Raw genomic sequence first — 15,860 nt, forward strand, 5'->3', positions numbered from 1 at the left:
TTCTCCACTCTGTAATTTTCAGATATTTCAGAGATTGACCTGTATGCACATTCTGCAGCCTTATTGTTTATTGAAATTATTTGCTGTATGGCTCTGTAATGACTGATTACTTCTTTCTTCTTCTTCTTCTTCTTCTTCTTCTTCTTCTTCTTCTTCTTCTTCTTTGTAGTAGTAGTAGTAGTAGTAGTAGTAGTAGTAGTGTAGGCTATACAGTGCTGTGTTACTACTTGCCTATCGGGCCATGGCTCTTTAGTCGACTGTACCGTACTGTGCCTTTGGAATGGGGAACGCGGGTTTGCCTCCCGGCCGATGCTACATTGGTGGCAGCGGTGTGTATGGGTATAAGCACACCTAGGATTCCATTAGTGGACAAAATAAGCTGTCTGCCGACGTCTCTTCGGGGTTTTTAGACAGCTGGTGGATGGAAATGAAGCTCCACCCACGCGGCAGATTGCCGCGTCCATGAGATTCCCGGAAAAGCTTGCCACAGCGGCATTCTGCCGAGTGGGTGGAGCTTCATTTCCATCCACCAGCTGTCTAAAAACCCGGAAGAGACGCCGGCAGACAGCTTGTTTTTGCCACGCATGGAAGTTCAGGTGGGCCCAGACTTACTGGGTAACCTCTACAAGTATTTTCCCGGGCGGCACAGACCTTAACCTAGGTAGTTGACATCTCCGTCAGTCTCCCTGGGGCGGAGGTCCCCCCAGTCAGTCGAGCCTAGCTCCTGGCTGGCGCACGTGGACGCGCTTCCAGGTGAAAGGGGGGGTGACTGTAGGCTATACGGTGCTGTGTTACTACTTGCCTATCGGGCCATGGCTCTTTAGTCGACTGGTAACAGTCATGTTACATGTACCTGTGGAATGGGGAACCCGGTAAAGTTGTGTTTTGCGTCATCTCCGGGTTTTTTGACAGCTGGTGGATGGAGCTTCATTTCCATCCACCAGCTGTCTAAAAAAACGGAATGGACGCAAAACACAGCTTCTTCTGTCCGCGCATGGAATCTAAAGTGTGCTCAGACCCAGATAGAAAGAGAGAGAGAGAGAGAGAGAGAGAGAGGAGAGAGAGAGAGAGAGAGAGAGATAGAGAGAGAGAGAGAGAGAGAGAGAGAGAGAGAGAGAGAGAGAGAGCATGCAGCAAAAGCGCCTCAGGTCAGATTTGAAACAGGGTGAGCTGAGCTGTGGACTGTAGTCTCATACATGAGGGACTATAGCTTTATTTATGTAGCATGAACCTTCTCTGTGAGTCACTCCGGCCCCAGATTTAGTTAGTTTGATTTTTAATTACTTATTTTCTCAGATACAGCTGCTTTGAGAGGGCATTAGCCTGTTGGTTATATATATCTACACATATATCTGATATACCACGTATATCTGTATATCTGTATATATATATATATATATATATATATATATATATATATATATATATATATATATATATACAGTATACAGTATATATATATATACAGTATATACAGTATGTATTTATATATGCACGCACGCACGCACGCACGCACGCACGCACGCACACACACACACACACACACACACACACACACACATCCACACAGTGCAGTAGAACATCTCTGTGTGGGAGTGAGTAATGACATGGATATTAAAGATGTCTCTAATGAATCATGAAAGGGAAACATTGGCTTCAAGCCGTTGACATTAACACCACACTGGCTTGAATTCAGAATTCCTACGTAATATTGCTATTTCCTAAGTATGTCAGCGGCATTAAGAAAACCCACAACTATACGTGTGGCATCCCCCCAACGCAGACGATGACACCATTATTAAAAATTAATTTCATAACAAAGAGATCAAACTCCCTGGACATTGTGGTTTTTTCGACATGTACTGAGACCTACTGTATGTCCATATTTCAACTTTTAATGTTTTATTTGTTACATGAATTAATGCCACACTTTATTCAGTCATACACGACTAGTGACATGCAAAAGTTGTGAGCTTGGAGATCAGCATTTTTGAGGGGCGCTAGCACATTAAATTCCCATTGAATGAATCAAGTAACCGCAAGCACGGGAGCAGTGCATGTTCGCTAGCCAGCAGCACAAGCACGGGAGCAGCGCATGCTCGCCAACCAGCAGCGCATGTTCGACAACCTTAGCGCATGTTTGCCAACCAGCAGCTCATGTTCGACAACCTTTCCGCATGTTCGGACTAACAGGACTTCGGTTCTATGAGCAGTCCCCTTTTCGTCCTACTCAAAGATAATTCCCATTGACAATAAATGGAGAATTTACGTCACATGTGTCTGAGCAAATCAGTATTTTTGTCTTACACAAACATTAAATACCCATTGACAATGAATGGAGAATTTATGTTATGATTTACGATGATAAGAGCGCCCCTCATTTCACAAGAGTGTGATTTTTTTAATTATCTTGCTTTTTGAAATGTGTTTAAGTGTGACTGTGGGTTTTATTGGATGTATTGACTCAAATGTGGGAACCAACCCCGGAAGAAGAGTGTACTTCCGGGTGCTTCATATGCGCCGGTGAGCAACTTTCATTGAAATGAAAAGTTGGGGCGGGGCCGTCCGTTCTCCAGATTTATTACTACTGTGTGTCGATCGGTTAAAAACCTGAAGCCGCTATAGAGGGTGTGTGCGTGACATTATCATCATACCCGGAAGTTATGCGGGAACACCTACTGAGTGTCAAAAAAACTACTTTTCTGGCCTTGATATAACCAATACATTCAACCGGAAAAGTCTACAATCTGATTGTAATACACTAGAATTTCGCGGGCCTTCGGCCCGCTCATCCCAGAGTTGCGTTGCCCCGCGTTGCGATACAGAAGTCCACAGATACAGAAGTGCACAGTGACACGCGTTGTATGCAGCTGTTTTGTGTTGCAGCGCGCGTGTAGTGTTGTTGTTGTTATCCATATATGCGCCTCGGTTCGTCCCGTTTGTTCCACGCCAGGTGTCGACGCAGTCGTTGGCGCAAATTTCTTATTATTTTAACTGTGTATGTAATCGCGGCTAGTAGCACACTTTTGTTTTTAGGAGCACGATGAAAAGTTATCAAAGAATGTGTTTGAGGGCCCTCCTATATACAGCTTTAGTCCCCACACGTCTCAATATTTGCCATTGACAAAGAACAGAGAATTTAGGTCGAAATGCCGCTAAATATGACGTAAATTAAAATGTATTATATATATATATTTTTTTAATTGAATGTAAATACTTTACTTATAAAAATACGTGGCAACCCGCACCCCGCGGTCATTTTCCGCTAACCGGAGCGGTGCTCCCTAGCCTGCTGGAGGGGTTCACATCATCCCATGCACCCTCGAGAGGAAAAAGAAGTAAAATAAATGCAGCCTTGAGCCTACCTACCAATGTGGTGTTGTGGAGCTTGATCTCCTCCTCCTCCTCCTTTTCTCCCCAAATTGCCAATCCCAATAAATGCAAAAGTTGCCTAGTGTGAATACTTCCACAGCCTAATTACTAAAGGATAAACTATCAGTGTTCTCCGAAATCGGTGAATGTTTGTCAACTCAGCACGTGTTGACAACGCATAGTAAACAGAAGCCGTGTGTGTGTCACACCAAAAGTGGTGACCTATAGAATCCTGTACATAGAAGCATCACGCAGTCGTCTCCCTCCCTGTGTGGGTCACGTGGTGGGCTTTGAGCAAATGGGAGAGGGACTGTAGTGTTGCCAGGTCCGCGTATTGTAAGCGAGTGGTAGTGTGTGTAAGTAGCGTGTTGAATGGCATTTTTTCTGTGCTTGTTTTCATAGACGTGGCAACAAATTAGGCGGGGGTGTCGGTGCTTGTGGCGTGTTTGTGTTTATTATTGATATTGATGTTGTTTGTGAGTGTGGACGGGAGGCGGCTGTAGTGGCAGTGCAATGACAGTTTTTACGCGGGTGTTGTTGAGTGTGGGCGTGCGGCGCGACATGAGGAGATAGCCGTGGATCGACGCGGAGGGTAAGGCTGTGTCGTGTTAGTGTGTTGTTGCAGTGTGTGTTGCAGCGTGTTGCAGCGTGTCAGTGACGTAGTAGCTGGTGACTTTATTTTCCTGCTTTGGGCACACGTTTTGGGCACACCTTTTCAAATGTATAATAGATTACGTTAATAGTAGGGTCACAGACTAAGGTTCTGTGACCATCCTCTGGGAAGGATGTTTTGATGATTGATTTGACCTCTATGGACCCTTTATAAAAGATTTAGCCTCCAGGTCCCTCGCAAAAATCCCGGCATTTTTTGCTAGAGGGCCAAATTCAAAATGGCGCCATAGCCAAAAATGAACTTTTGATCTAGATGACTTAGAATCATGTATGAAGACACTTTTCCATCAAGTCAACCATGAGGATTCCAAATCTGACACCATTTTTATCGTAAGACCTCATTCTGGCCCCGAAATTCAAGATGGCCGGCTTGGCCCCCATCCAGTAGGCTACAGTGAAAGCATACTTTTGAATAGGAAAGTAATCTATTTGGGGACTGTAATGTTTACAGACACAAAACACATGTGTCAGAGCATTCTGTGTCACTGGTTTCTGAATCATCAGATTCAGATGACTCCACCCTCCTCCTCTGTGCATCATCCTCCTCCTCCTCACTCTCAACTTCCTCGTCCTCTTCAACTGGCCCTGTTGCAGGTATCACAAAACGCATGCCCTTTCCCTTTTTACTGGGAGATCATTCTGTGTACGTGTATGTCCTCATCACTCTGATCAAGGCAGAGAACCCAGACAAGTACCATGACATCGTGTCATACACTGGGCTCCATTTTCGTCACCGCTAAACCCCTTATCCCTAAACTTCTTTGCCTTTTATACTATTTAGAAAACCATTTTTGAATAGTTCAACTAGCCAATCTACATTGACACGTTGTGAGCTTGTAGACTGGCCATTTTAACCGCGGAACACCCACGGTAGGAGGTAGTGTTTCTCTGCGGCATCAGTCCGACGACACGGCTACCCCAAACCCTAAATCTAACCCTAACCGCAAGCATGACGCAATGCATGGCATCAGCCGCGGAACACCCGCGGCAGGCGACAGTGTCTCTCTGCGGCATCAGTCCGACACTCTACCCCAAACCCTTACCCTAACCCTAACCGCAAGCACGACACAACACATGTTAGACCATCGCACTGCCGCGGAAGCGAGCGGCAGTTGAGTGTCATAATTCCCCCAGCCGCCGCTTTTCCTGGCAGCGGTCAGTGTTAGAGGTCAGTGAGATAGCAGACTACTGGAGGGACTTCCTGTCCATGACAGCTAATGCAGAATGTGCATGCAGTCCATATCTGCAACTGAGAAGAGTATGTCAGCTCTCTGCATGCTATGCAGCCGTAGATGGTAGCATACGACGAAGTATTGGAGGTGGCTGCCTGACTTCTGGGATGATGCTGACAGCTCTTCCTGCTTAACAGGTTGCCTTCCTTAACTTCACATAGTCCATCACAGGTAACCACTATTCCAACATGGCCTAGGACATGTGGATTGAATGTACAATGAACAAGGGCAGCAAAATTAAGTCGGGCTGGCTTTCCATCCTCTAAAATGAAAAGCAGCTGCTGGTGCACTCCAGAATTATTAACAATGTGGCCCGCATAAGAGTGGAACACAACACTCTTGCCAGACGAAAAGAAGCCAAGAGGAAGCACACGGAAAGTGGCCCGAATGGGCATGATCTGGAGGATGGCAACTCCATCCGCGGAAGATCGAGGAAAGGCAAACCATACAAGTAGTTGGACTATGTCCACAAGGTGTAATCCATCATTCTTGCCCGCCACCGTATCATCTGTGTGAATGACCCATATGATGCAGCATACTCAACTAAAGATGATGAGCGAGACCTGCGTGTACACTGTACAGGGTAAGGTACACACGTTGAATGACACCTTCCCCTCTGCCAAGGCATTCAAAACACTACACAGTAGTGTCAGTAACAATGAGTGGTTGCAAAAATGAATATGCAACTACCTCACAGACCCGGCTGAGAATGTGAATGCAGCGATTGTCAACTCTATGCTGTTGGCATAGTTGCATCAACTTGTCAACACAACAACCGATGGAAGACTACAGCATTGAGCAGTCTGAAGCTGAAACCATCCTCTTCACTGTTCAGGCTGTGATGCCAACTCAGGCTTCTATGGCAAAGGAAAATCATCAGTGTATGACAGGGTGGCAAAGAGCTCTATGGCACAGCAGCAGCTCTCACGGTGTGGAGATAGCCTTGACCTTGAGAAGGAGGTAGAACAATAGTTATTTGCATATACGGGACAGGTAATCTATGGAGACAAGAAGCCTGTGCTGCCAAGTAGAAGACAATGAAGGAAAAATAATGAATCAGTCTCCCTCCAGATGCAGATAGCCTAAGCCAACACTGCCTCCACACCAGTTACTTGGCGTATCTAGTGCTCCACCCCACACTGAAGCACCACCCCTCACCACTCGGACAGATTGGGAGTTGGTGGGTGGTCGCTGTCGTCCTGTCTGCCACATGCGGCCTGCTCTCCCAACACACCTACCTGCACCAGTTGAAGAGCACGAGGAAATTGAGAGTGAGGAGGAGGATGAGGATGATGCACAGAGGAGGAGGGTTTGGGTGGAGTAATCTGAATCTGATGATTCAGAAACCAGTGACACAGAATGCTATCTGACACACGTGTTTTGTGTCTGTAAAAATTACAACCCCCAAATAGATTGCTTTTCTATTCAAAAGTAATGTTTTCACTCTACTGGATGGCGGTAAGTATTATGATAAAAATGGTGTCATATTTGGAATCCTCATGGTTGACTTGTATGGAAAAGTGGCTTCATACATGATTCTAGGTCATCTAGATCAAAAGTTCATTTTTGGCTATGGCGCCGGACGCCATTTTGAATTTGGCCCTCTAGCAAACAATGCCGGGATTTTTGCGAGGGACCTGGGGGCTAAATCTTTTATAAAGGGTCCATAGAGGTCAAATCAAACATCAAAACATCCTTCCCAGAGGATGGTCACAGAACCTTAGTCTGTGACCCTACTATAAACGACATTAAACTCACTTTGCCAAGTCACTTTGCCACTCGGTTTCCCATACCCTCTATAGTACCCTCGTTGGACCTGACATTGTTCTTGTTCACTGTGTTCATGGCAAAATAGTGATGACATCATAAAATGTAAAGGCAGTTCTAGCAAGCACTGGAGTGCCAGGCTGTTGTTTCCCACAAAATATCATGCCAAATCTAGGCACATATAGAAAGGCTGAAACAGCAAGAAAGGGGCATTCTCTCCCTCAGTGTGGGTTGATATTACAAATAGAGTTGCCTATAAAAAACATTTACCATGACCTGAAATGCACATAAAAGCTTGATAGTGTCATGGTAATGGTCACTAAGGAAATAAGTAGCAGAGTCCTTCTGTGACACTTTGTGATAAAGCGTTAACTGCATTAATGATTACATTCTATGTGCCACTCTATTTATCTTCTCCCACAAATCATTCACGTTTAGAATTGCCAGTTATAGTGGAGCTGAAGTTGATGGGAATGTACAGTGTGACAAAGTAATGTGGGGCTACTCGCTCCACAGAACTTCAAACTCGCTGTGCTTAATAGATCACACATGTCTTGGCAGTGTTTACATTTTCATTTAGTAGTCCGGCGTCATCTACTTTCTGGCAAAAGGGAGAAAGCAGATTTTAAAAGAGGGAGAGAGAACCATGTGTCCTTTTTTTTCTCCATTGTTTACCAAGTTGACCAAAAAAGGAGCATGTTTTTAATTGTTTGTAGACTGCCATCTTCCATCACCTCTCACTCTCCGTCTGTGGCAGTGACGGAGCTGAGCTTTGGTTACATGCAAACAAGTTTGACCCAATTTTTGTTGTTATTGTGCGAATGTGCACCGCAATTCTGGTCCTGGAAACGCTGATTACTGCAAACCTTCTCTTGTAACAAGTAGATATTGCATTCATCTGGTGTCACCGGGCCTAAACTAGCACCCTATTATGTATAGATGGGATGGAAATCGGCTGTATTTGGGTCCCTGGACCCAGTGGGTGGAGTGGAGTGCCACTGTTCTTGTGAAACTTTCATGATTGTGCCGTCATGGCCCAGTTCCCTGTTCCAATAGAGAGGTTTTTAATGTACGCTGCCTGCCTCGCCGGATCAGGTTTCTACTGTTCCTGTTGGGATTCTCCCCGAGGCCCAGCTGCCTGGCAAAGCCATCATGATTAAATGTGAGACACGAGCCACGCTGCCAAGACGAGCACGGGGGGAGGGGCTGTCGGCTTTCGGAAGGACCACAGTTTGGAATTTCTCCACTGTTTGTCATATACACGGCGAGAAAAAGTGAAAGCAGATGTAGCAGCCCAGGGAGTGAGGGGGGAGCTAGAAATGCAAACGTCCACAACAAGAGGTCTCCCTTTCCATGTCTCTCTCTCTCTCTCTCTCTCTCTCTCTCTCTTTGTTCCTCATAAGCCTTACGTATAAGCCTTTTGCCATTTGAAGGTTTTTAAATGGGGTGTTTTTCCTCACTGTGAGGGTTGAGATAACATCCCCGAATAACATGTCAGTTTTAAAATTCATTCTAATGCAAATCCCAAACTATATAATCTGTAAGTGACTGACATGGCAACTACTAAATGTCCAAATAAAATGTGCGTGCGTAGATGCCGTGAGTTCATGGTCCTTCTTGAGGGAAGAAACAATGCTGCGTGCCTTGCACACTGTGCTTTAGATTCTGCTCTGTTCTCATTGTGTTGAAACATAGGACACAGCCACATAGGACACAGCCAGTGAAATGGGGAGAGAAACGGAGACTTGGAGAGGCAGATCCAGTGATGGGGGACGAAGGAAAGCGAAAGGGACTGAGCTTGGAAAGAGGGGGGAGTGGAACAATGATGGAGAAGTAGAAAGATGGGGGGGGGGAGAGAGAGGGAGAGAGAGAGAGAGAGAGAGAGAGCGAGAGAGAGAGAGAGAGAGAGAGAGAGAGAGAGAGAGAGATGTCTGATTGAGGTATTTTATCCTGCAGGTTGAGGTGTTTTATCCAGCAGGTCGAGTTCTAATCACAGCAGCTTTGGATGGATGGCTGCTGTTGGTGGGTTGTTTCAGCGAGCCAAGGGAGAGAGATGGTTTTGAGTTGAGGGCCCCTTCTTCCATAGGACCTAATTCAATTGAAGAATAAATGAGTTCTGTTAGTAATTTGGAGATAACCTGTGCAGTCGCAGAGCTTAAAGGTAGATAAGGAACGGCACCGCAATGAAGACAAGAAAACGAGAACATTTTCACCCTGCCTTTGCTAAATTAAACTTTTCCCCAGTGCTCCTGGAACTTTAATTAAAGCCCCCCAATGGACACATGTACGTGCTTACGCGCACGTGGTGCAAGGGTACATGCACTGCGCATGCATGCAAGCTCTCCCGCACGCACGCACGCACGCAAGCACGCACGCACACACTTCCACCAGATAATCCGAACCGAGCAATGAACCTGTCAGGATTGATGTTTGAAGAGTCTCTATACTGTAGTACTGTATACTGTACCGTACATGCATTTGCTGAAACTAACTAACGTTGCTTTGTGTAAAGGATGGCGGCCCATGATTTTTTTTTGCTGGAACCAAATGGCAGCTGTAATAGCGAGGGGAGGGGCGGGTTCGGAATCGGGGGGGTTACATAATAATGAGATTACATAATAAAACAAAATGAAATATCCACGACTAGTTATCAAGTACAGTGGTAAGTGGTTGACTACTGCCAATAAAAAAATATACAATGGTGACTTTGTGATCTAATATTTGAAATAATTTTGTTACCTTCTACAAAATCTGGGAATTTTGAGAGATTACATAATTAAACATAATCGATATATCCATGACTAGTTAACAAGTACAGTGGTTGACTACTGCCAAGAGTGTCGACTACTGTATGGTAGTCGACTAGTTGGGTTTCTCATCCTGGGGGTCGCCAAATTATTTTGGGGGCCATTCAGTTTTTGGCAACTGAATGGCTGGAAAATGGAAATTAAAGTTTACATAGTACACATATAGTACATGCATAAACATACCTTAATGATTATATCTGGTTTCAGTATTTCTATCTGGTTTCAGTATTTATTTATGTATTTTCTCTATTTTTAAGGATATTGTAGCGGTCAATTTGTATTGGAGGGGGGCAGGGGTCGTGAGACATATGGCCGATTTCTTGCGTTGGATTGGACCCAATCCAACGCAAGAAATCTTTCCCTTTGACAGCAGTTACACAGTTAGAGACTATCAGAGTTCCATTTAGGATGGCCTGCTTGTAACACCACAGTAGGGACTAGACTCTAGTCAACTAGAGTCTAGTTGACTAGTGAAGGGTTCTCAACGTTTTTGGCTGGGGACCCCCGGAAATGCTTCGGCCATAAATGTCTCACGACCCCTGCCCCCCTCCAATACAAATTGACCGCTACAATATCCTTAATAATAGAGAAAATACATAAATAAATACTGAAACCAGATATAATCATTAAGGAATGTTTGTGAGGCAGTTTGCGGTGCTTCCAGGGTTCTTGCAGAATATCAAGTAATGTTATGTTATAGTGGGAAGATGTCTGCGATGTTTCTTTTGCTTCCATTTAGCCCCAATTTGACATTAGCTTTACAACAGGGAATGATGTCCAGAAGCAACAACAAATTTAAAAACTGTGCATGATGCTACGTGTAGTTGCTACCACAGCGAGCAAGATTACAATTTCATAGTAGTGAATCTGCATGCAAGCAAGTGTGTGTGTGTGTGTGTGTGTGTGTGTGTGTGTGTGTGTGTGTGTGTGTGTGTGTGTGTGTGTGTGTGTGTGTGTGTGTGTGTGTGTGTGTGTGTGTGTGTGCGTGCGTGCGTGCGCGTGCATGCACGTGTGTACACACATTCTGTCAATTGCATTTAGCTTCCATCCAAACTAGCCAGAAACTACTGTTGTGTTGATGTGTTCACACCATAATCATACTCTTGGATTTTCCCCTCGGTCAGCATGAGGGAGCTGCAGCAGTGCATGTGAAAAGCATGCATTGATTTCAGATCTGCTCTGCTTACATCCCCCCCAAAAAAGGAATCGACAATTTCAATTTTCGACTGGGTTCACCCCTATTCCCTCACAGATTTCCCACCACAGATAATTTTCACTGGCGGCTGCACAGTCTTGAAATTCCAAGGCAGTAGTTAGCGGTGGAAGTAAGTGGCTTCGGCAGCAGAGATGAAATGTCTTTGAAAAGCGGGGTGTCTGTCTAAGCAGTGTGTGCACTCAGAGCAGAACTCCCCTCATCTGGGGCGAGGGAGATGATGGTATGCGTGCAGAATCACAATGGCCACTCTTACATTATTCTGTCCTGAGACGGAACAGAGTTCAGACACTGGATGAAAGCAGAGTATTCTTTGTCTGTTGCCGAGGTGAACCTACCCCACTTCTTAGCATTAGACGTATAGGATGGGTGATAACACCATACTGCATGTATACTGTTGCTGTCGGGTAGAAACCTTGTACTGTATGTCCAAAACCGTTCCTTTTGTATTATTATTATTATAATAATAATAAGATATAGTAGAAATTATACACACCACAGTGTGTTGCATCGCAACACGTTGTGAGCTTGAAGATCTGCTATTTTCACTACTTTTGCAGTGAAAGTACAGCATTCATTTATGAAAAAGCATATACGTTTGAAACATGTATGTACAGGTACAAGGTTTCTGCCCAACAGCAACGATTTCACCCAGCTGATGGCAGCTCAGATGGTTATCGTGAGTGTGTCTTGCTCAGGGCCATTTGGAGAGCTGGGAGGTGAACCTTTTGATTACCAGACGACCTCTCTAAACACTAAGCTACAGCCGCCCCATATTGTACACATAAGCACTATCCTGCTTTATGTCCCTCTACTATGTTTTTTCTAATCTATAAGTACTCCTGCATCTAATTTCTTGTGTCTTCTTTGGCCCAATTCTCTCACTTTCGAGGTTATAGAAAGGGGGAACCGTGCACGGCTTCCCTTCCTCTGTTGGCAGGGCTTTCAATTCAAACAATGGGGGTAATGTGAACCTTTTCTTGAGGTTGCACAAGGTTTGGCTGACCTTCGTGGTACAAATCTCCTCAGTACAATAAGTCTTTGTTTACAATGAATGTATTAATGTTACACTGGGCACGCGCACGCACATGTGTGAGTGTGTGCCGTCGGTGAATCCCCCCCCGGTCACTTTAGCTATTGAAATGCTGCAACGTACTCTGTTGTTATCTCCCCTTTGCTTTGTATACACATGCCCCCCAACAATGGGGGATTATAGGGTATATTACATAACGTATCGCATATACCACTGTTTGTCTCCCCTTCTTCAAAACTCTGAATGTGAACTACTGAATTACTGAATGTGCTGTGGCATCTGGCTTTTGACAGAACACTAGATTGGAGAGACAGTAAGTTTTTGCATTGTTTGGGATTCTTGAGAAAGCCTGGTGAGAGAATCCTGGGGTTTATTTATGCCTTGAGCAAGAATAGAAAAAAGAGAAGAAAAGAAAAGAAAAAAAAGAAGAACAAGAAAAGTCAGTATTATGCACGTACTGGTATGGTCAACTTTCCCCTCAGTGGAGGTGTTCGGGTGAAAGATATCTCTCTTCTATTCATACATTGCTGCATCCATCATAACTGACACCTGTGGTGGACAGTTCTATTCAAGTACTAAAGTACAATTTGTAGGTGCTTTACTTATAGTCTTTGCCCTTTTCGATATGTTATGCATAGCTCCTCTACATCTGAGAGGCAAATATTTGACTTTTGACTCCACTACATTTACGCTAAACCCAATATATATATTTTTTCATAGTTTTGTTTATTCAAGATTTCAGGGTAGGCCTATAAAGTAAATAAAATCAAATAACAGTGACAAATAACAGCATCCTGAATCAAGTTTTGAAACAAAACAAACAAGACATACAACGACAAAACAAGACAACACACAACATGGCATGGTCACCCCTCAAAAACGCGTACCAAAGCCTAAACATATAATGGACGTAGCAGTGCATCCACACATAGTTCCTCAAAATAAATATACTGAACAACCCAGCTGCGTTGGAGATCACATCTAGCATGCTCAGATTCAGGTTTAAACTCATTCAATCTGGAATAGCTTGGAACTGTAAGTTATTTATCAGTGTGAGGAAGGGACCCCATGGCCTCCATTTTGAACGTCAAAAAAGCAGGTGGTATCCGATAATCAGCTCAAACCGCGACCTCCATATTATGCAAGTTGAGCTGAACGCACACATGGTTACCACTTTCCAGCATTGAAAGGCTTGTATAAAAAGGCTCAGCGCATACCGATTACACCTGGGTCTGACCACCTCTTATGTGCAAAATTGATTTGACACAAGAGCAATCGAGTGCCTGCTCAGCAGTGTTGCCATGTCCATTTATTATAAGCGACTTTAGGCTACTTTTTCTGTAAAGTTGCTTGTAAATATTGATTTTATAGTATAACGGATGGGCTGCTGCGCTGTCATGACTTTCCAACACTGCAAGTTACTTAACCACAAAAAATAGACATACTTGTAGGCCTACAAGCTATGCACATCATGGCTGTGACAGCTTGTAGATCTGTTATTTTGAGGCACAAGGAGACAGCAGTGCAATAGGAATACTGTTATGGTTAACCCAAATGTGACAAAATCATGTCATGTCTATGGTGCCTGCGTGCAGAAATAAAATGGCGCAACATGAGTATATATTGTCATTATTTGTACATCATTGTGTGTGGGGAAAAACATGGGATTTGGCTGTGGAGACCCCTGTTCTAAATTAGGCAATACCAAAAGCTTAATTTGCGCATATCGTACCTGGGATCAGCTGACTTTTAAAGATAATGGCACCAGCCACGCTGATTGGGTTGATGGAGGTGACGCCCTAAAGACACCCATGACTAATTCAGGGCCGTTTTACGCAAAGCACCATGTCAGAGAGCGCATCTTACCACGGCCATAATAGCAGAATGACATTGGCCACCTCCATCTTTGTCATAAAACATGGCGGAAAATTTGACGTTCAAAATGGGGGCCATGTGTCCTCAAAGTTGAATACCGAGCCTCTCAAGGTACATCAAATTTTTTCTCGCTAAAGCCAATAATTAAGCCCAAACCACACCAAAGGGTCGGGTCAGGACAAAACCGTTTAACCACACCAATGCAACTCATTGAGTTGCAATGAGTTGTCAATGAGGTGTGCTTAAAACGTTTTTGTCCCGACCCGACCCTTTGATGTGGTTTGGGCTTTAGACCTACAGTATAACAAGTTCTCAATGTGTTGTGAGCTTGTAGATTTTTAACACTTTTTTTAGGGGAAAAATAAAAATTGGACATTGACATTCTGCACACTTTTTATATATATATATATAGTATATTTTGATGCCAATATAGTTTTGTACTTTTACTTTTGAACAAAGAATTGTCCTGTATTAAAACAGGATTTTTACTATTGTGTGGTATTAACATTATAATATGAATACTTCTCCATAATAGCTTCATCCATGTATTTTATTGAAGTGTTTTGCCTGAAATCTCAAGTGGTGGAAGCAGACGGCTGTGCAGTCATTAGAGCGAGCGGGTTATTCCATAAACCACAATCAGCCACATTTTACTGCCAGTCTAGGGAATCTGCATTCCACTCCCAGTAGTTTGAGAGGCTGAGCCCTGGCTAGTATAGTAGTGCAATAATTATCCTCGCTCACAGCAGGGAATTTCACAGTCCCTCCCCCCCTTTGTTAACCACTTATACACTCTCTAGTCTTAATAAGGCGACCTGAGTTAAAACTCTACACGAAATATCTTTGCCAAGAATAGAAGATCTATAAGCTTGCAACACGTTGTGAGCTTGTAGATCTGCTATTCTTTGGCGAATGTTCCCCCAGAACATGGTTAAAGATTGAAACCTGCATCTATCTCTCTCTGCAGAAGATAACATGGTTTATTCGTCTAGCACAGTGGTTTTCAACCCTTTTCAGATCAAGGCCCATTATTTATAAAGTATTTGAGCCACAGACCACCATTTTATTAGATTTTGCCTCTCAGGGCCAAAACTAAAGAATATTTTGTTATTGTTGGATAAGATGCTGTCCACAATTCCATGCTGTATTGTATTGTTGATCACCAACTCCATCATTTAGCTGGGGACCACCTGGAGCCCCCTCAAGGACCACTGGTGGTCCCTGGCTAGCATAGCATTGTTCACTTAATGTACAGCATGCAGTGGTGGAATGTATATTTACTCAAGTACTGTAATACAATATTGCGGTATTATGTTATGTATTATCTCAGAGGCAAATATTTATTTTGTACTGTAGTATTTGACAGCTTTAGTTACTACTACATCACTCACTATTGTTAATACAAAAGACACATTAAATACAAGTGGCCGAAATGTTTTCTTCGACGGGTGGTTGGCATCTCCCTTAGAGATAGGGTGAGAAGTTCAGTCACACGAGAGAGACTCGAAGTAGAACCGCTGCTCCTTCGCCTGGAAAGGAGCCAGTTTAGGTGGTTCGTGCATCTGGTTAGGATGCCTCCTGCGTCTCCCTAGGGAGGTCCTCAACACATGTCCCACTGGGAGGAGACCCCGGGGCAGACCAAGGCACAGTTGGAGGAAATACATCGACTCACTGGCCTTGGAACGTCTCGGGATTATTTCCACATTATGGTATTACTATAATATTTACTTGAGTACTTCTTCCACCACAGAACATCATATGAACAAAATGCTCCGCACATATATAACACCTTCTTTCAAAGCACTTTACAACATGCAGCATCTCAGTCTCACTGATAGAGGCAGCCGTGAGGACACTAGAAGGAACATGCGTGCGTGCGTGCGTGCGTG

The sequence above is a fragment of the Electrona antarctica genome (assembly GCF_951216825.1).
Source record: "Electrona antarctica genome assembly, chromosome: 11".
NCBI lineage: Eukaryota > Metazoa > Chordata > Actinopteri > Myctophiformes > Myctophidae > Electrona > Electrona antarctica.